We start from the raw sequence: 22977 nt of genomic DNA, 5'->3' as shown, positions 1-22977 counted from the left end.
CCGAATATCCATAAATGGAGTATTTAATTCACTTAAATACTTGATCCGTTCACGTACTATTTGTGTGACCCTACGGGTTCAGTCAAGAGTAAGTTGTGGATTAATACTATTAATTCCATCACTTGAACTGAAGCGGCCTCTAGCTAGGCATACAGTTCACTTGATCTCCCAGAATTATTAACTTGTATAATTAATTAATACTGAACCGCATTTATTAGACTTAACATTGAATGCATACTTGGACCAAGGGCATTATTTCCTTCAGTCTGCCACTTGTCCTTAGGGACAAGTGTGCATTTCCTAATTCCTTTGTCGCTTGATGCTTGCTCATGAACATAAGGTAAGAGTTGTCATCCTTATTATGTCCAGAGGTATTTCTCGGTTTCAGAGTTCAACTGATCAAATAAACAGATAATCATAGCATATGATTCATCTGAGCACAACCATGCATTTTACAGTTTCTAGCTCTCCGAGTGGCCTTGTACAAATTTCAGCATCTCATCCCGATTTATGGGAGGACAATCCCAATCTCGCGGTCTTGAGATTAGACAATCCCGAGCGTTGTCGTTATAGCCTCCTTTTACGATGCGACGGTTGACAACGTCAAAGTAACCAGTTCTCAAACAAGTAATCTCAAATCACTCAGGTATTGAGGATTAGTGTCTAATAATTTTAATGAAATTTACTTATGACAAATTTTCATCTCTTACAGTAAAGTTTCATAGGTCTGTCCGATACTAGTCTTCCCAAAGTAAGTATCTATGCAAATGATTGCGACATTGCCATGTCCACATAGTTCAAGAAACAGGACTACTAGTCATCTTGCATTCTAGTTGTCTAACGTTTTCTATGCGTCCATCTTTATAGAAAACTCCGACCCTATCTTGAATATATCGTCAAATTGAAGGGACTCATCATTTAATACTAAACCAAGATTAAATGGAATATGAAAATCCATTTCATATATGATAAATGTTCAACCCCAATGTTTTACAACCATGGGCCTCTAACCCATCTTTAAAACAGTTCATGGATTTCAAAGCTATGCTTGATTTCTAGTGCTACAATCTGAGTGTTGCTTCTCACTTGTTGTATAGGTTTAGTTATCATGATTTGCAATCTTAATATCCCTTTCATCGAATGTCTTTCGAGATAGGATGATAAGATCTTTTGAGTTTGTTTATTATGTGATCTAGTCTTTTTTTACTTAAATAGTGGTTCTACGCATTTTGCAATGAAGAACCATTAAGTCAACAGACATGTGATCTACCCAAGTTCAGTGAAGAACTCTTTACGTAAACAACTCTGTTTCATTGCTTCTTAGGCAATAAGTATTTTTACTTCAACTGTTTAGGTTGCTAGTGATGCTTTGTTTGGATTTACTTATCCAAGCAGTTCACAGATATGTGGAAGACTTTTCATCTGTATCTCAGAACATAGAAATTAATGTTTAATTTCCCACGCAACAACTCATGGTGTTCAATCCATGTTTCCATTTCAAAACACGATGCTCTATAGCTCGTCCTTGCCAATGGTTAACTCCAAAAGAATTTTGCTTGATCCTTTGCCAGTGTTTATGCGTGTAGCATCAATATTTAGCATATCTTTATTTCCTTGAATCAAGAACTATTCCTATGTACCTTTTCAAGTACCATAAGTTTTTCTTGATCTCAACCTAGTTGATCTTTACTTAGATCAATAGAGATTGGTATATGTTCATCATGCCTAAAGTCATACGATACGTTTTCGGCGATCCTCATATTATGTCATACATGATAAATTCTTTTGCAGAATAATTCCCAATTGAATTCTATCCATGTAACTTTTGGCTTATTCATTTTCAGTAGATACTGAATTCAACTAAATTCTTTGACATATAATATAGTTTTAAGAATCTCATTTTGACTCTTTGATGTTTAACTTATTAAATGCTTATACATAGTTCAAACATTCATTACTTAGATTTATTCACATGGGTCGAATGTCTCCTATGGAGTCTTTCGTGTTTGATTTAGTAAATGCCATTACTTAATCCAAAACAATATTCTAAGATCCTTTTGTAAGTAGATCTTAATACCCAGTATGTACTAAGTTTCGCCTTGGTCCATCATTGATGAATAATTTCAAATCTAAGTCATTAGAATTTGAATGTTATTTCACAATAGAGAGATATGTGTGTGATACACAGAGGACCAATTAAGTTTTATGTACTCCCACTAAACTTCTTATATATCTATAAGAATCATGTATATTTTATGAAACTAAAATACTTATTAGCTTCACTAAAATACAGTTCCAATTCCCAATTGCTTGCTTAAATATGTACTTAGATTTTATAAGCTAGCTTTCCTTTTCAAGTATTTATTTGGATCCACAAATCCTATGACATACCATGTACATAGTTTCTTCCAACATTTGATTGAGGAAGATGTTTTGTCATCCAATTGCCATATGTACTAATATGCAATCATTGGTTGATTTATAGACTTGAGCATTACAATTATGCATGAGGTTTCAACACAATCCACGTCGTGAATTTGCTTGTAACCTTTTAGCAACTAATCTAGCTTTGTGTGTGAACACAATTCCATGTTTGATGGTTTTTATCCTTAAAACCAATTTGCAACCAATAGGTGTTAACCAATTCTTGCAAATCAACAAATTTTCGATTTTGTTATCAAAACATTGGTTATGTTTTATGGCCTTTAACCATCTAAAATATTTGAGTCTATATATGGCCTCTAACCATTTTAGGGAATATGGATTTTGTCATAGCTTTCTTACAAGTCACAAACTCATTAATCTACATGATAATAGTTTGACTACAAGTTGTACGTTTCTTCACTATCTAATAGAAGAATCTCACAGCTTCAGTGACCTGAACTCCATGTTTCTTCACTATCTAATAGAAGAATCTCATAGTTTCAGTGACTTGAACTCTATGCCTACTTGGGTATAGAACATCAAACAATAGAATATCAACAAATACTTGAAAGTCCTTTGAATATTTTGTTCTCCTTGAAGCACTTGTAAAGTCTTCTAAGAGATGTCTATTCTTTAAAGCCACTTCTAAAGTCCTTAAAGAATAAGTTTTCGGATTTTCTGAAGAACTTCTAAAAGCCTCCGGAATGTCCGTTTATGTTTGTTGTTCGCCTCGAATACTTTCGAGGTCTATTTTCTCCCACTTGTCATTTTGGAAATGAATCTCCAAAAGGACATTATTTCGAGCAAACAAACATTATGTTCTCAAAAATTCGTGGTAGAAACAATACATTTGTGTCTCATTTGAATAAATCACAATGAAACATATATTTATTCTTGGGCCTTAGTTTGTCGAATAACAAACACTAAGCTCCCACTGAGTTTAGGAACTCTTTAGATATGTATTATGAAAAGATATTCTGAAATTATTTTTCAATAGCTTTGACGAATTTGGTTTAGTTTGGTGGTAGTTGAGCATTTTGTTTTAGAAATTATAGGAAAAGTATTTATGATTCATCATTGATCGAATCAAGTACTAATTGATTTCGATCATTCCAACTTAGATATGCCATATCTTATGGAGCTAGATCGTGAAATTACAACACACAATCATTGATGATGTATTTTATTTTTTTTGGTTTTAAAGTAATCATCGTCATGATCTAACCTAGATCTTTATGACTTCTTGCCAAATGGATTTTATACTTCTGAATCTTTGAACTAGCCAAACAGATTCATACTTATATCACTTTGAGTAAATAAATCCATATTCACTCAAAACCATAATAAAGTCAAAAAATCTTTCTTTAGCTTTGAACTCTATCGTCTAGGCGTTCTAACAATAGTTCATATCTTTTGTTACTTTCAACATGTAAGACTAGCTTTTCTTGAATGATCTAGAAATCAATCAACTTTCAAAAGTCCATTAAAATAAATCTTTTGAATGTTAACTTGTTGATATGGTCTAAGCAACAATGCCAAAGATTAGTGGAACTCAAATCAAGGGGTTGATTTGAACCTAGTAAAGTTTTGTTGTTAAAGATTTGTTTGTTTTAATCAAGCATATTAACTCAACCCATAAATGACCATTTCCTTCAAACAAAAATAGTTTTTGTTTTTATTGAATGTGAGTCTTTCTGTGTTTGAAGCAGAAATTTAGGTATGCAGATTATGGAACAAACACTACTAGAAAAATTGCATACAGGGGCAAGTCAAAGTTGCCTCTAAAAACGGGGATGTAGCCTCTAATGAGTTTTTGAAGCAAAAAAGTGGATGCCTCTAATAAGTCCGTCGCCAATTAATGGTTGCCTCTAAAGACCCTTTTTGAGGCAATTTAATAAGTTGCTTCTAAAAACACATACATTTAGAGGCAAGCGTATAATCTTGCCTCAAAATATAATTAGAGGCAATATAAAAAGTAGCTTCTAAAAACCACATGTTTTTAGGGGCAACCATATAAATTTGCCTCAAACTATAATTAGAGGCAATATAAAAAAAAATGCTTCTGAAAACCAAATATTTAGGGGCAAATCTATAAGTTTGCCTCGAAATATAATTAGAGGAAATATAAAATGTTGTTCTAAAAACCACATATTTAGGGGCAACCATATAATTTTGCCTCAAAAAATTATTAGAGGCAATTTATTATATTGCAAATAAATTATCTTTTAGGTGCAATATGAGATTTTGTCATGAAATGTTTTTAGAGGCACTAAAATAAGAAATATATTCTGCATATTACTTCATACATTTTGAAGTAAAATCACCTAAAAGAAGTAACCATAATAAAAATAGCAAAAGTAAATAAACAAATTTCACGAAAATCAATTGTTTTATTAACAAATATATGAAGTCATTACATAATTAGTACCCTAAAAAACTGTCACGGACAAACCCCGAACTATGTACATCGCTTAATATCGAGATAAGTATATGACTAATTATTAAAACCAAAGAAAATAGGAAATAAGTTCTCATTTAGAATTATAGATCTAAAATAAGATGCTATTTTCTTCACCCGCTTCATGTTTGGTGACCAGCTTCATGTCTTTATCTTCACACCTTTACAGAATAGAGTTGTGAGCATCTGACATGAGAAACACAAGGTTATTACAATGCTAATCTTATTCTGGTATATGCTGAAATTACAGTCTCATTCAGCCATAAAAGAACAGCCATCAATCAACCTAATGAGAAAGTTAATGATTGTTCATTGCAGAGAAAAGAAAAATTCTTGGGTGACTGAATAAAGGAGGATAGTCAACATACGAGATTTTACAGCCAATGTGAAGGGTTGAATCTATGAAGAATTCCAGTGGAAATTTCAGGAAACATCAGTTATTTATGCATATTTCGATTGGGAATGCAACACTGTAGAGTGCAAAGACGAGGTCCATATAGCAGAAAAAGTCAACAAATACAATTGATGTGATCGTACTAGAAAAGTAAGGTACGTTAGAAAGCAATTAGAAGAAAATGTTGTGATATGCAGTTCATGGAGTCTCTGGTGTGAATGTCGTCTATGACTAAGAGAAATAGAAGCACTCACCCATCCCTTACCAAAATATAATCAACAACTACTGTTAGGAGGAAGTTGACATAACATTTACCTTGAAGTATCGAATACCTTGAGGCATGGTGCAGCCAGACTCCCTTCCCACCAAAACAAGATAGATGCAACAAAGCACTATCCTAACTCAGCAAAGTAGACCCATCTAACACACACAAGTCAACTAAAGTCATAAAAACTCAGCAAAAAGTCAACCAAACTGCAGCCACATGATTGTTAGATCTTGCTGGATAAGCTGAAAAAAAATTTGGTAAAACCCAAAAATCAACGGGCATGAAAAACAGAATTAATAACCAAATTGTGCCAAAATGACAAATTTGAAAATGCAATTAAGCTACAAATCCAACTAGCGTCTAAACCATGATATCAATTCGAACAAAATGAGCAAACCCTAATTCATATAAATTCAATTTACAAGAGGGGACAAAAACAATTGAAAAAACAAAGAAAACCCAAATACCAACAGCTAAACCCCACCAAAATTACTTGCTCGTAAATCAAATTAAAAAAGAAAGCATTCAAATACACTAAATAAACAGCATTATGAAGCTAACACAAGTATAAATCTGCAATAAAACCAAAAGTAGTACTAAAAAGAAGTGGGAAAGAGACTAAATATAAAGAAAAAGTAGCATATCTGAACACCAAATCAATTCATAAGGTTGGCTGCTTATTGATACGCCAACCTTTAGAGGACGAGGTTCCTGGAGTTAGTCGGACTCTATATACACGATACTTGAGCGATTCGTTTTTCTTGAACTCTGCAGTGCACAAGCATATGTTAGCAAAAATTTGTTGTAATGATATGTCGAGGATGGTATGTTATGCAACTGGAGTCTAACTACTAACAAACTTACTTACTCACAGTTGACATCAAAATTGGTCCGCTATTCAAGTAATTCAGCCCACTATTATAATCCAACAACACAGAGCCAAATTAAATTTGAAATGTTCTTGGAAACAATTGGACATTTGATACAATAACTGGTACCATAATTAAATTCTCCAGTAACTTCAAATTAAATGATTTCCATTCCAAAACAACGGAAAATTATCCTACAGAGGTGCAAGACTAGTAGGATTACAGATTTACAGCCAAATCAAGTCAATTTTAACATTAATTATCAATATTAGCCATATCAACTGCTTAAATTTTGCTTCTTTGTTTTAGGTTTTGCAGTTTTACCAACCAGAAAGAAAATTGAAATCATTCAGATGAAAAACATATGATAAATTCCAATTTAGATAAGGAAAAGTCTCACGAAAAACATTGGAGTCATAAAAAATGCCCTCACATATCAACCAAATTGGAGAATTGCTCAATTAAAAAAGGGTTAGAAAACTTACCTGGGTAAGGAAAGGGACTCGATTGTGGACGCGAGTCACCCTTCACAGAGCCTTTTTGCTTCAGAAAATCCAAATACATTAAATTTCCCGAAGGCAAATGACAAATTGAATAAAAGCCAGTAAAATTTAAGAAATCCCCAGATAAATCGAACAAAAAGGAGAGAAAAAGAATGACCTCTCACCCATAATGGTGGGAAGAATAAACGAAAGGGCTAGATTTAGCAGAATTGTCATGGATGCCGGAAGAGTCAATGTTGATATGAGAAGCTCCGGATCTGTTTTTCTACTGTTATTCCCATCACCATCGCCGATTATTAATCGTGTCCCATCATCAATTTTGAGTTCTGAAACTGCAGGTAAGGTCTGCAAAACCCACCTGAATTAAGAACATATATCTTGTCAAACAAAATTAAGAACATATAAAACCTAAGATCTACACCGTAATCAGATACTAATTTAGAAAACCTATGATATAAACTTGAAACTAATGCAAATCAATAAAAGTTAGGTTTTAAATTACAAACCTTGAAGCGATAAGGGGAGAGTAGAGCGCGGCGGCGGTGGGGGAGGAGCAGAGAGCAGCGGCGTCACGACAGAGGAGGGCGGCGAGGCAGAGAAGGGTTAGTGTAGGCTGTGATTTTTCTTCAAGGTCGCTCTCCAGAAAAGAAAGAATTTGAAGGAAGGAGGAGCGGGAAAATGAGAAAAACTCGCCTCTTACTTTGTTTAGACACCAAGTTTGTGATGCCTCTATTTTTAGAGAACTTTGTGCGACTCGTTTCTAAACGAGCAACACTCGAGATCAAAGCCCGTACTTGAACTCAATTACTAACCATTTTTCAAAATGAGTTTTTATTTGTGAAAATGCATTTTTATTTTATTTTAAAAGTGCCTTCAAGTGCTATAATTTTACTAAATGAGTCGTACTCGACGATTTTTCAACTAGTGATTATACAAGTTCTACCCAAACTCGCATGATTGTATAACAAACTTGTGAATTTTCCATACTTAAGTCGGAAACATTCATCTGGTGAAATTTGTAGGGTTGGAGAACTATAAGTCTAGTACTACTGAAAACTGAAAACAGTCGGAAAAATTGCAAAAATATGCAAATCAATGATTGTCAATATGCATACTCTATAGGTTCACTTCGCTTTAATTCTTACCGGTAAAAGTTCATGGAAATTTTAATGCAGATTAATGGATTAGTAGGGTTTGAAAACTATGATTTTTATCTCTGTAAACTAAAAAAGTTTGGCAAATTAAAATTTGTTGTAGGAATATAAATGAAACAACCACTACATGATAATCTACTGAACTGCTCACAATAACTCAACATATTACAAGCTAACGTGCAGGGTATAACAACTCACATTAGATTATTAATCTCGACCCATTCTATGAGGTTATGTATTTATCTCATGACTATTGATTGTTATCTCATAACTATTATCATATATTTATAGGGGAATAGATAGTCGTATCCTACTAGAATTAAGATAACCAAAACCCTTAGAATTAGGATTTAGGTTAATCACAAATTTGTAGACTTTAGGATAATCCAAACACTTAAGTATTAGGATAACCATAAAACTCTTAATCATGTAGGATAAGGAAAACGGATAGCTTGTGGCCCAAGCTACTTGTCGCGCAAGTAGTCTTGGTGCCCAAGCGTAGCTTGCCGCACACGCCAAGGCTATTGGCTGCTCGCTGGCTTGCCACCCATGCCACTATTGTGGGCTGCTCGTTGGCTTGCCGCCCACGCTAATGATCGCAAGCCATGTGATGGGCGTTGGGCGTTGGGCGTTGGGCCTGGCCCTGGCTCTGGGCCTTTTGCTCAGCGCTGGCTCCTCGAGTGATGGGCTGACTCACTTGGCGGCCTGTCGCTCGTCGTGCTCCCGATTAGTTTTCTGATTCCGAAATTTATTTTTGGTTTGAACAATATTTACACAATATTTCCGATTCCGGTAATATTTCTAATTCTGACAATATTTCTATTTCCGTTTAATATTTTCCGAAACGAATCATTTTTCCGTTTACGACAGTATTTTCGACTTCGATAATATTTGTATTTCTGTCATGAATCATATTTCCGTTTCTGGCAAAAGTTCAATTCCTGAACAACATTACTCAATTAGCAAACACATAATTTTCTCATCTAATAAATACTCAACTTAAGCAACATTAACATGGAGAAAAAACAGAATGGCTAATTTTGATGTTTCCCTATACGCTCAATACAAGGTTTAATTAAGTACTTCACACATAAGGTTCCTATTTTTGAAATAATTACTTGATGCTTTCATATACCAAGCATCTAACATAATCTCATAAGTTGAAGAGTTCCTTGGAAGCTTCAACAAGAGGCTGCAGGACTTACATTCATTCTATAGTTTATTGTCGATTATCTCAAAAGGATGCCTAAATGACAATTTTATCAAAAAAACACTCAAACAAAACCTTCAATAAATGTTTCAATCATAAAAATAAAATTATGATCGGAGAGAAAAATAAAATTATAATATAGGACACAATTGAATAATGTTTATTTTCAAATATAAGACACGTTTTCGCGTTTCCAAAACATAACATTATGAACATAAACGCCACATTTTCTTCTCTATTCTCTTACATTTCTTTTTCTCTCCTCATACTCTTCTCTCTGTTCAACTTCCTACAAATAAACCAGTATAGGCAACACGTAAAATTGAGATGAGTATAACAGTTCTGATGTAGACAATTTTTTTCCTGGTTTGGACATATCGGTTCTTGTTTGGACATGATCTGGACATACTAGTTCTGATTTTGACATGACTTAGATGGGTGATATGGACATATTGGTTTTGGTCTAGACATGATATGGACAAATTGATTCTGATTTTGACATGACCTGGATGATATGATCTAGACATATCGATTTTGCTCTGGACATGAGAGTACGTAATAAACAAATAGAAAAAAGATGGCCACAAGTGGTATATGTTAACCCTAAATAATACGTCCGCAAGTCGTACTCTTTTAGTTAAATTTAAGCGGGAAATTTCCTTCTAGCTATAATAAATCATATACTCCACAAACACCGTAATTAGTTTTAAGGAGCTCGCTAATGCCGATGGAATTCATTTCAATAGCCCGTTTTGACATTGTGCACTATTCATATATTAACTTTGATTCTCTTTTTACAAGTACATAAATTGATAAAAAAAAAAAGATAAGATATTAACAATAAAAGTTCTATATCTACAAATATAAAAATTAAAATAATACAACTATTTCTAAATAAAGAAAAGATAATAAATATAATATTAAAAATCGTATTAGTTTGAAATTGTCATATTAAGCTCCAATAATAGAGATCGAATAAAATCCAATTAGACTACCCGCCCACTTTTCACGAATTTAACTCAAAACTAATAGTATAATACCCAATTATACTACCCGCCCTTCTCTTAGGCGAATTTCGCTCAAAAAATTCATTTCCCTCTTCGCTTACCCATTTCAGCGCCATTTCTTCTGGATCTAGGTTTAGGAACTCAACTTGATTCTCCGCAAATTCTGAACCCAATTCTCCCTCGAAATCCTACCGAGAGAGCTCTTACTCGTTAACAACAGGAAATGGTTTGATAACTCTGGTGGTGTTTCATTTTGATTTCATTCATCTCAAGGGATTAGATTATCACAAGTCCGCATAGTTTTCGGGTGATTATTTTCTTCAATCTTGTTCGTTAGTCTTCAATTGATTTGAAAGTTATGCTGCTTTTTTGTTATTCGTAATTGAATTTTGTAGATTTTGAAATTTGGATAGTTTCTCTTATGAGAATGAATTTTTCTCCACAGTGAGTTGTGATGATTTAAATACATGTTCTTGTTGTTTACAATTTTTCTTTGGGTCATTTCGTCGAACACTTGACCGGTCTAATTTTGTGTTTATTTCATGGGATTGTGGATGAACCTTCGTGTATTGGTACCATGAATTGGGTGCAATCCAATAGTTTTTGTTCTTTTGAGGGATTCTTGAAACTAATGTTTGTGATTGATTAGTTGAAATTTGAGAGTTTTGAGGGAGATGTAATCCAATATAATCATTTTTCTTCCAATTTAAGTGGGGTTTTCGTTTCCTTTACCTTTTTTAATTTTTATATAGTTAGGAATTCAGGGATGAAGACTTTGCTAACTCTGAATGCAACCTTGAATTGTGGTAGGGAAGTAGTGCCTTATGCTGGTATTCTGACTTGAGGTCGTTACAAACTTCTGAACTTTTGTATTACCTGTTTGTGTAGAATGCACGCTTATTACTCGCAGCTATTATAATTAAGTGCTTTAGCCTACCTAGGATACTTGAGTGCTGCTGATTTTGGTTCACTGCTTTCTGATTTTGCCTAAACTTAACCTTTTGTCCTAAACTTAACATGGATCTAGTTCTAGTTTGTTGGGTCTTCTTATAGTTACTACTTTGTATATGTTTACAAGTGGTATCATGCTCTATTTGTGTCTTAGGTTCTTTTACCTGTGTACTATTTTTATGTGTTGTGAGTCTTGTGACAGTATTTCTAATGAACAATCTGATTTGTAGAAGTTGTATATTTTATGGAACAATCTCGCGAATGGCTTATCGTTTGGTTTACCATGTCAACCATCAGTTCATTAAAAGCTGCAAGGCCCGAACTCCTACCAATTTCATCAAAATCAACGGCCATGATTGTCATCATCATGACGATCAAAGGGTGTATGTTAATGGGTGGAACTCCTACTGGTTGATGGAGGCGAGTGTGTGGGACTCAGCAAGGTTGAAGGTTTCCGAGATGCTTAAGAAAAATGCTCAAATGGGGTAGAAGCTTTCAGTGATGGGCCTGGCCCGAACTCCTTGCAGATTGTACCTGGGGTCTTCAATGGCGTATTTCCTGGGTGAGTTGTATTATCTCCCTGATCTATTACCATCAATCCTGATTTAAGTTGGTTTTTTTGCTGCTTAGATAAGCTTATTCAATTATGATTTAATTGATAATCAACATGTTTTGATTTATGTTCATCTTATGTTTGGTTTGTTTAATTTGTTCTGGATCTTTTTTTTTTTTTTTTTGGCAAGCAAGTAATAAATTTTATTGATCACACAAAACAATTTACACACAGGCTAACCTGTTATCACAAGGAAACAGGAGCAAACAAAAAAGCTAAGAAACCTTAGCTAAACAGACCAACCCTTTACAGGTTGAAAAACCTGTCCCTATCCCTTGTACTTGCTTTACTACTTATGAGATTAGTGACTCTACCCTTCACTTCAGTTTGTACAGACTGAACAATACACTTGATACTAGGAACCTTCAAGTTCCACACTGCAGAGTTCCTTGCCTTCCATATGTGGTACACCAGACATGCAATTGCAGTGTATAAGATGGTTTTATGAACTTTGCTTCTACCATATCTCTGGATCCACTTCAAGAGAGGTAACATGGAGTTTCTGCCTTGTTGGAATCCCAACCAGGCCAAGACCTGTTGCCTGCAAGCAGTGCCAAATGAGCACTCAAAAAAGAGGTGCATTGTGGATTCAGTGCCAGTCCCACACACAGGACACAAATCATCAGTGCTGATATTTAACTTATACAATCTGTCTTTAGTCTTTAATCTGTCCAAAAGAGCAAGCCATGGAATGAATCTATGTTTAGGAACACTCAACCTGTTCCAGACATATGATTGCAATTGAACTTTGGCTCCTTGATTGCAAAGCTCACTATAGGTGCCCCTGATGGAGTACTTGGGCTTAGCCAGCCATTGAGTAGAGTTGAATTGGTGATTGCAGTGGCTTTTGATTTTGCATAGAACTTTCACTACCCAGCTAGCAGCAGTGGGGGCAGTGAACTGGCTCCAATCTTTGTCTTTCACATAGACAGTATGGATCCACTTGACCCAGAGATTTTCTTGCTTTTGAGCAATAGCCCATACCTGTTTCCCAACAGCTGCTTGGTTCCAAATTAAGATGTTCCTAAACCCAAGACCCCCCTGTGCTTTTGGTTGACATAAATTATCCCAGGCAACTGCTCCTGGTCTGCTATCATCATAGGTGCCAAACCAGAGGAAAGATCTGCATACAGCATTGATTTTTTTAAGTATAGCACTAGGAAGCAAAAACATTTGAGACCAGTATACACAGATGCTCATCAGGACAGAATTCACCAGTTGAGCTCTACCAGTAAAGGAGAGATTCCTAGAGCTCCAAATTTTGATTTTGGAGGTCATTTTATCTATGAGGCAATCACAATCCTTAGCTTTCATTTTCCATGGACTGACTGGAACACTAAGATAAGAAAAAGGAAGAGACCCCAGCTTGAAACCAGTAAGAGTGGCCATTTCCTGTGACTGAGAAACAGACATGCCACAGCAATAAAGAGAGGATTTATTGGCATTAACCTCTAGCCCAGTGCTGTCAGAAAACCATTTGAAACCTTGCAGAGCTAATTTCACAGACTGAGCATCACCTTTACAGAATAGAAGAAGGTCATCTGCAAAGCAAAGGTGGTTAAGCTTTAATCTTCTGCATCTAGAGTGGAATCTGAATTCAGTTTGATCACCAATGGATGTCATTTCTCTTGTGAGATACTCCATGCAAAGAGTAAAAAGCAATGGTGACAAAGGGCCACCTTGTCTCAACCCTCTTCTTGGGTGAATCAGTTCTGTAGGTGTTCCATTGATCAGAATTGAGTATTGAGTGGTTGTCAGGCAAGTCATGATCAATTGAATAAAATGAGTAGGAAAACCCTGGTCCAGTAGAACTTCCTCAATAAAGTCCCACTCAACTGTATCATAAGCTTTTTTGAGGTCCAGTTTCATCATACAGTTAGCTTGAAGTTGACCTTTCCTGTACATCTTGATTATATCCTGGCACACCAGGACATTGTGGAGAATGGATCTCCCTTTCACAAAAGCTCCCTGGTTAGGAGAAATGATATCTGGCAGCACTGAACCCAACTTATCACACAAAAGCTTGGATATGCATTTGTACAGAACTGAGCAACAGGCTATTGGTCTGAAATCACTGACTGAAGAAGGAACATTTATTTTTGGGATCAAGGTGATTGAAGTGACATTAATCTCTCTTAGCATTTTCCCAGTTTCAAAGAAGTCATTAACTGCAGCAAGGAGATCATTCTTGATGATGTCCCAGGAACTTTTGTAGAAGTGGCTATTGAATCCATCTAAACAAGGAGCTTTATTGCTTGGTATGCTATCCAAAACTCTCTTGACATCATTCAAAGAGAATTTACAAGTGAGAAAATTCCTGTGGGTCTCAGTGAGCCTTGGCCCTCTATCCATGATGCTTTTCCGGATGGGAATCCTGTTGTCTTTTTTGTAGCAAAAAAGGTTCCTGTAAAAGTCCAAGAAAGTAACTTGGACCTCCTTAGGTGAATTCACCTACACCCCTGCAGCATTTTGAATGGAATGGATGGTATTGTATTTTCTTCTTTGTTTGATGCTCTGATAAAAAGCTTTGGTGTTTTCATCTCCCTTTTCAAGCCAATGCACTTTGGCTGTTTGGTGTAGGAAAGACAACAGGTTGTCTTGTGCTTTCCTGTAAGCAGCTGCAGCATTCTTCTCTTCTGTAGATAAATCAATGTTGGTGGGATCAGAGTGAAGTTTATCCTGAATCTCAGCCAGATGGGCTTGCATCTGAACTTTGGTTGCCTCAACATTGCTGTAACCAGTTTTGTTTAGGAGCTTCAGATCATGCTTGATCCATTTCAGCTTCTGAATGATTCTGAACATCACACAACCATAAATATATTTTGACCAGTTCCTTTCCACAATGGGTATGAACTCATCTGATGATGTCCACATGTTATAAAATATGAATGGCTTCTTCTGGTGTATGGTGGGGTAGGAACTCAGAACCATGGGGCAATGGTCATAGGTGCCTTCAGGGAGGTATAAAGCTTCTGCATTGGGGAACATAACATCCCATGCAGAGTTGGAGAGAACTCTGTCAATTCTAGAGAACACCCTATTACCACCATCTTGTTTGTTGTTCCAAGTGTAAAGTCTGCCTATGGTTTTTACTTCTGTAAGTTGACACTTAGCCATGCAGTTTCTCATTGGCTGGATATCTGACAGTTTCACAGGAGAGCCAATCCTGTCCTCTATTTCTTTTACAGCATTGAAATCACCCATGATCACCCAAGCAGAGTGGATCATGCCAGCCAGAGTGCATAAAGTGGCCCATAATGGTTCTCTCTCAGTTGCAAGGTTAAAACCATAAATGAAAGAGACAAAAAATCCCACTCCAGAGTATCTAGGGATCACAAAACCATGAATCATTTGACTGTACATATGGATAATGTTCATCTGAAACACATCAGGGTCCCAAGCTAGGACAATTCTACCATTTCTGTGATGACTTAGATTAGAAGTAAAGCACCAATTTGGGAAAATGTTAAGATACAGATCACCCATTTTGGTTGAATTTACTCTTGTTTCCAGGAGGCAACAGAGTTTTATTGTGTGAGAATGAATCATTGATCTCACATCTGCTTGTTTATCTTTTCTATTGATCCCCCTTACATTCCAACATAGCACTTTATCCATTAGGACTAGGGGATGCCACCCCCCTGCCTAATGAGTGCCCACTACCAGCATGATTCTTCATAGACACCTCAACATCACTTTCCACTTCATTATCAGATTCAGACAAGGCTTGGTATGTGTTTGAGGTGACCACTAGTTTCAACTGCTGTCCCACTATTCTACTGAACTTGGTTGCTTGAACAAACACATTGGCTGGTTCCACGGGTTGTATAGGTTGAGTGGTAGTTGTTTCCTGCTGAATAGGTTTTGGAATCCATACCTTTCTAGTATGTCCAGCAGGTTTCCTAGTGCATTTGACCTTGTCATGCCCCATACCCCCACAAATTGTACAAGATATAGGCAACCAGTCATATTTGACCTGTTGGTCAACCTGGATTCCTTTTTCATTGATGAAGTGAATCATCTCTGGGAATGGTTGGTCCACACTAACCTCCACAAGGACTCTTGCATACAACAATTTATCCCTATTTTTTGTAGCCTGGTCAACTTTGAGCATGGTACCAAGTTGACTAACAATCTTGGTGAGACTTTTATCCCCCCAGTATTTGACATCCAAGCCTTGCAATTGGATCCAAATTGGGATTTTCTTGATAGGGTCCTTACTGAAATTGATGTCAGGTGACCATGGATTCACAATTAATGGTTTGGAATCAAAGAACTGGAAACCACTCTGGAGAACTTTCTCACAATTCTCCATAGTTGCAAAACGAACCAGGTATATGCCTTTCCCAACCAGAGAAACTTTGTCTACCCCAAATTCGTCTCACATATCCTTCCATCACATTTTGTGGAGGGTTTGCACCCAACACATAACAAACAACAGCTGATTCCCAGAATTCAAGTTCCTCTTTAATGTCATCAAAATCAATTGTCACCACAGAGGGTAAAACAGGGGATGGGATTGGGTTACATTCATTACTACTCAGATTTTCATTATTAGTGAGATTAATGGGTTTATTCATAGTCAGGGATTGATTTTCAATCGCAGGAATACTCAACCTAGTAGCATTCGCGCCAAATTTCGAATTCGATTGAAAGTGGGTTCGAGCATCCTTACCACTATTGAGTCCATTTAGCCAGGCATTGAATTCTCCTCGGACTTGCGATTGTTGCTGTAAATGTTGTAGGCTTGATTTTGGTGTCAAAATCTCATTCAGATCGAAAGCTTGATCATCTGGGTTTTCCTCTGAGTTTATGGAAATATCATCGCATTCCTCCATTGAAGGGTTCTTGGCAAGCTTTTCCTGGGATTTAGTCTTATTTGTTGCTCTCGATTGTGCTTGTGGTGTTTTTGTTTTGGATTTGCTTCCACCATTGTTGTTTTTCTTGGATTGCTTTCGCGTGTTTGCCATGGCGACGAAGGAGGAGAGAATCCTCTTCGAACCCGCAAAAGCTTCTCTTATTCGTTTTATTAAACGAGCCCTTCTAGATCTTTTTTCAATGATCAAATGAAGATATTTTTGGCTTTATTTCTAGTAATAAACCCAATAGTCATAAATCATAATCTCCTCTTGAGTTTAATGTCACTCAAAGGAAAGATGGTTTGTGTAATGTGGAAAAATCGTCTGAGGTAGGACTAAATGTTGATAATGTTCCAAGGCAAGGGAATACCAATAAGCGGGCCTAAAGTAGTTCCTACAACAGATTTTCTGTTAGCCATTCTTCATGACTAACAAAAACACAAGTTCAGCAAGAGAAGACGACATGAGCAATTTATATGACCTGTCTGTTTTTGAGATCCCCGAAAATAGAGTTGATACTGGTCAAATGAGTATGCTAATGGGAAATAGAGCTGAAGTTCGATTTTTGAATTTATATTGTTCTGTTTATTCTCACTCATCTATAGTTGATTGGCTTCTTTTACAGACGAAGCAGAGTGGTCAGGAAAGGAATGTGTAGCTGTATCGCTACCCAACAGTAGTGTTTCGAGGATCGACAAGCCTTTGAACTTCAATATGCCCCTGAAATCTCTCACATTTCCACATCCGAATGAGTTCTCAGCTCCTGCATCTCCCTGTGAGCCTCCAGGTCCTCCCTGTATATATTCCTTTTCCCTATTAGATAATTTTTAACAGTAGATGGCATGACTTGCATTCAAATGTACATACATGTCTTTCTCTGAAAGCATGTTGACTTAGTTATCTCTTGATCAGGTGAAATAATGAGAATAGTCAAGCAAGAACCGCAATGCTGGTGAAATTATTTGTGGTCTTAACGCTAATACTCTTTCGAGGGATAGTGCAATCTTATTTGGCACTAGGGTCATAAGGCTAAGAGAAAAAATATTTGTTGTCACTTGACTGCTATAGTCGAATATAAAGGTCGGAAAGAGATAAGTTTGAAGCCAGAAGCTCCCAAGCTCTGTCATTCTTCATATGCAGCAGACATCAAAATCCCATGTTTGGTGTGGCAACACAGTGAATATTTCCTTGTAAGTTCTGACTTCTCATAGCCCTGATATCCTACTTTCATGTTAGTATTTTGTTGATTTTTAAAGCCCCTCAATTTTATAATTTATAGTGAGGTGTAATGTAGTTGGACTGAACACTTTTGATCCTGGTGTAAACAACTAATATAATGACATATCTACAAGTGTTTGAACAAATTAATCTGTTTAAACCTACAAATAAGCGAGTGCATCTTATTTTGTGTGCTGTGTTTTTGTAGCATAATTTGAATTATACAGTTTGCTTTATTCTAAGCTCATCTGTCTGTTTCACATAAATACTGGTAAAATTTTGTCGCCATACATGGATTTGGAATTCATACAGTAAATGGTTGTATGCAAATTCTAATTATAAATTAGGTTGGATTTTGTTAATTGCTAATTATGCTAGTAGGTAGTATTCATTCATTCCTTCAGATCTGGCTTGTAGCGCGTATTGAGAACTTTGATGCCCATTTCGTATGAAAGGGGATGGGGATTGGTAGTTGGGCTGTGAACACATTTGAACCTTGTGTAAAGAACTAATTTAATGGTTCTTATTTTGTAGTTAGACTGTGAACATCTCTATAGGTGTTTGAAGTAACCTTCACCATTTGCTAAACTAATACAGGACCAAAGCAAAGCTGAACATAACCAAATCTATAGGTTCTGATCAGTCAGCTACAAGACTTCAAGAACTCAGAAAATACATTCGAGCTAAACCAGGCGTGGATATTCTTTTAGTTTTGGTTGATATGATTAAGAGAGGCAAAGCGTCTCTTCGCATGATCAGGTATTTAGACATAGTGTTCAACTTTCTTTAATTTTAGGGTGTTAGCTAAGGCTTGTGATTATGAGCTGTAGCACAATTAGTTTATTTTTAGTGTACTTTATTTATGACAAAGGAAACTTCGCATAATTCAAAGGAAATAATGCAGAACTAGTTTGACTAATATAACCGGATAGGACATTCTTACTTGAGCTCATTGACCGTGGCGTCATCTGGAATCTAGTTATGGACGTTCAAGTGCCTGCCTGGTATAGAAATAAAGAGGCAGCTTATCACCTTTTAGCTTGGTTGTAAGCGGTGAATAGTTTTTTTTTTCTTACAGGCATTGGTTCCTTTGCACTTATGTAGTCAATATAATGTTTGTTGAGAGTTTTTCTTCAAGGTCGGTAACTGTTTGTTAGTTCATACATCATTGTTCTTGAAAAGGAATGTTTGGAAGTTGAAACCCTAGAATATCCGGAATGAGTTTTAACTTGACTTATTTTCATGTCGCTGAAATGCTGGATCTGCCTTATTGAATCTAAAAAGGGAATCTTGTCTGTGCCTGTCTACATTTGTCAAACAATCTAATATAATTTTTTTATTTTTTTTATTTCAGGAAAACAAAACTGCTCAAGGGGATCGGTGGACTGGAAAAGTTAACTTCGTTGAGATTCAAACGTATTGGCACGTCTTCAGAAGTTTGACAGAATGTGGAGCTTTTTTATTTTGGCTTTGCAGGCAACAGTCTCTTCTGTTATCTTAATCTGAATGTGGAATAATGTTGCATTTCTGATTATTTTCAGGCCATGATTATTATTGCACTGGAATGGCACAGGCGACCCAAGTGCAATATTCCAAGTGCAAAATTCTGGTATCTTTGCGTTCAATATTTGCAAGTTGTTATCTTTATCTTGGTTTATTGTTATTTGCAAGTTGGTTTTTCGACAATGGAAAAACTACGTGCTTACTTTGTTTATACACGACTGAATTTTGCGACTGAATTTTTGAACAAGAAGGATTCAGAACCGTTTGAGAAGAGGACCGTGTCAGGTCTGAGATGATTCAACTACTGATGATGGTCTGACATTTAGTCTTCAGCTTAGATGTTAGCCTGTGAATTATTTGTAATGATAGATGAAATAAAAGAGATGGAAATTGAAAAAAACTGGCTTCATTAATCACTATTTTGGTCTATTACAACGGTTGTTCTGCTTTATATATTTATCTGCTTATTCTACTACGATGCTTATGCAGTGTGTGTCATTGCAGCTGTTCTTAAAGACCTCTGCATTGCTGAGGTAACTCCTTCTATTGGACATTCAGTCTGATAACCAGTCTTGGTTTATTGCCAATCCTTTTGATGGTATAATTTCCTTTATATTGATAAAGAGTGTAGATAAATTAAGGTTTTATGCAACATGAGAAACTGGATTCAAAAGGAAAATTCTGCTGTCTTGCGTTTAATATTTTCTTTTTTCTTTTGAATCCAGTTTGCGTTTAAAATTCTGCTGTCTTTGCAAAAGACTAATATTCACCAGCAAAGCCAAAAACTAATATTCATGCAACATGACTCAATACAAAAGAATATTAGTCTAATATTTCTTCTTAAATTCTTGATATTAGTCTTGATATTAAACTCTTGATATTAGTCTTAATAATAATATTCATTAGTTATCAAGTGCCCCGAGACTTCTAGGTATGCCTCTTTGCTTCAATGGTTACTTGATGTCTGATGTCTGAGTTGAACTATCCTTTTATTTTATGGTAAACACTACACTATTTTCTTTCTGGTTGTGAGCACGCAGGGGTCGGATACTCAGATGTTATAGCCTTATCTGCAACTGCAAACAGTTTGTTGCATGAGAAGCTTGACTTGAATAATTTAACTTTACGCCATCTATAGTTCGTTAGAATTTTGGTTACTATAAGAGAGATTTTAAGACCAAGTACTTATAATATGTTTCAATATGCTTTATAGGTGTCTTACTTTGGTGTTCTTTTTCATCTTAGTTACTTCAAGAGAGCTTTTAACTTTTTAAGACAGTTTGGATTCTCGTTTTTAAGCGATTTCTAGAAGTGCGTTTATATGGCACTAGCTGAGCAAAGCACTGCAACTTCCACCCTGGTTGTGCTCGACTACTGTGCTGTTGCTCATTAGGTTTGGTGCCTTGAGTTGTAATGTAACAATTTGTTATATGTTCATTCTCAGAACATGTTCGGCTTAATCTACTTTCTGACAGAAAGAAATAGAATAGACCATAAGTTGTTTCCTACTTATTACTGTGAGACTATCTGAAGGAGTCGTCAGTAGCTAAAATGTCCAACCTTTCACCAGTTTATATATCCTGTGAACTTGCACACAAATTTAACCTAAAATAAAATACTACCTCCATTTCTTCTAAAAGTATACATCTACCATATTTGAATTTCTCGTATTAACATATGGCACTCTGCATTTTAGTCATTTTGCTCTCTGTTTTTTCTATACATCAGCTTATTTTACCCTGAGTGTTGTTGGAACTTCTGCATGTACGATTTCCAATTGGTCCTATAAGACTTATAGGTCATTAAATCATTTTGCATCTGTAAAATCTCTTTACCTCTTTTAAGGCTTTATGCGAATGAAACCCTTACCCTCGCCCTTTGATGGTTGGAAGATAATAGATCTGATAATTTTTTGAAAGTTGTTAGGGTGAAATATTTACTAGACTCCCACCTGGTTAATTTAATTTGATTGGCAGCCAGAAATGCTTCATATTCATAAAGGCATTGATACTTCAAGCTTGCTGTTATTGAGTGAAATCTAGGAGGAGGATCTGACCTTTCTTGTTTGTTTCATTGTTCTATCTATAAGAAGAATTTAATGAGTTATTAGTTTCTGTTTGATAACCATGAGCGTTGGCTTTATATGATAATATTTCATGCTCCACTCTTGGATCTATACCTTAATCCAACAACCATACCCGACCATGTTTGTGTATTTTTTCTTAGACCGCATAACATCTATTTGGATGTATTGCATTCATGCCCGACATATCTGTCTTCTGCTAAATGTAGATATAAAAGTGAAGGAACCCTCACTGGAATCCCTCTGCAGGTTAACATTTGTTATCGATTGAATATATCATTTTTGTAACTGTTTCCTGTTATTGTGTTCATTGAGAGAGCTAATTTGTGGATTAGTTGTCCTTATGGCTGGGTTTTAATGTATAAACCTCATTTTCTTTTGGGTTTTTGTCACGATTCTGTCATTTAATGCTGGAATGTGTTATTTTTTTACTATTGACCAAACTTTTAAATGTATGTCGCCTTCAGGAAATTTTGATCAACCTGCATTGATTCCTCATATAGCAGAAGCAAGTTCTCAGAGATATCCTTATGATTGCAGGGCAGCGCACTGAGGCAACACTTCTCAGAGATTCACTTTCAGTTGGAGGATAGGAAAAGGAACAAGCTAGCTGATCAACTTGCTGGTATTACACGCCAGGAAAGCAGGAGATGAACCAGATCATGCAACTTCAGGAACCTACAGCTGAATCTTTAAAATTTTATTATGAGGACATCCATAATTGTAGTAGTAGTAATCTAGAAATTATTAGAGCATCTGGTTGTAGCTAGAAACTTGCGTTTTTAGAAGTCTCAAACAACTTGACCATTGAAGTTGAAATAGGAAATTTGTTCAGCCAAGCTAATAATTTGCTTGAAAAAATCCGATGATGGTTGATTGACAAGTGCGACACATTTGAATATCAAGCTACTAGCTAAACATTGTGGTGTAAAGTTTTTAACTACTTGAAAAGACAGTAGATTAAAATTATACGTGAACTGACAAGCTATACAAACTAAGCTTACCATTGTACCTCAAAGTGGAGATATAAATTTACCGATATAGATAAATCGATGTTTTGTCAATGGTCGGCTTAAGACATGCCGAGTACTTCGTATATATGTACTATTTGTATATATACAATTAAGTTTATGCAACCCTTATTTTTTTGAGGGGGCGTGTAGTATAATAGGTTGGTGAGCAATATTGAAATAACACGAAATATCCGTGCATCGCACAGGGTTAAAATTAGTTATTTTATTAAAGCTAAAAAAATAGTTTGGGGACAATTAAAATTTCACTGATGTTAAAATATTTTTTAAAGGCAACCATTACTTCATTAATGCAAAAAAATATTTTTTAGGGGTAACTTAAATTTCACTAATGCTAAAAAAAAGTTTTTGAGGCAAACATTATTTTAATAATGTTAAAAAGTACTTTTTAGGGGCAACTAAAATTTAACTTATGTTAAAAAGAAGTAATAG

General features: G+C 35.7%; 1 long non-coding RNA gene across 15 annotated transcripts; it reads left to right on the top strand.

The window, feature by feature from the left end:
- The first annotated feature begins 10344 nt into the window (after positions 1-10344).
- On the top strand, positions 10345-22520 carry LOC130472554 (uncharacterized). 15 transcript variants are annotated; one of them, XR_008933115.1, is made up of 9 exons: positions 10345-10594; positions 11536-11800; positions 17336-17497; positions 17623-17900; positions 18526-18687; positions 19283-19376; positions 19470-19537; positions 19936-20029; positions 21982-22520. It is a non-coding gene; the product is annotated as an uncharacterized lncRNA (long non-coding RNA). The 15 variants fall into 15 exon arrangements; XR_008933114.1 differs by having other exon boundaries at positions 19470-20029; XR_008933116.1 differs by having other exon boundaries at positions 19283-19537; positions 19936-19964.
- Positions 22521-22977: the final 457 nt, after the last annotated feature.

Source organism: Spinacia oleracea, chromosome 4 (assembly GCF_020520425.1).
Source record: "Spinacia oleracea cultivar Varoflay chromosome 4, BTI_SOV_V1, whole genome shotgun sequence".
NCBI lineage: Eukaryota > Viridiplantae > Streptophyta > Magnoliopsida > Caryophyllales > Amaranthaceae > Spinacia > Spinacia oleracea.
This window is presented reverse-complemented; position numbering and strand designations above follow the sequence as displayed.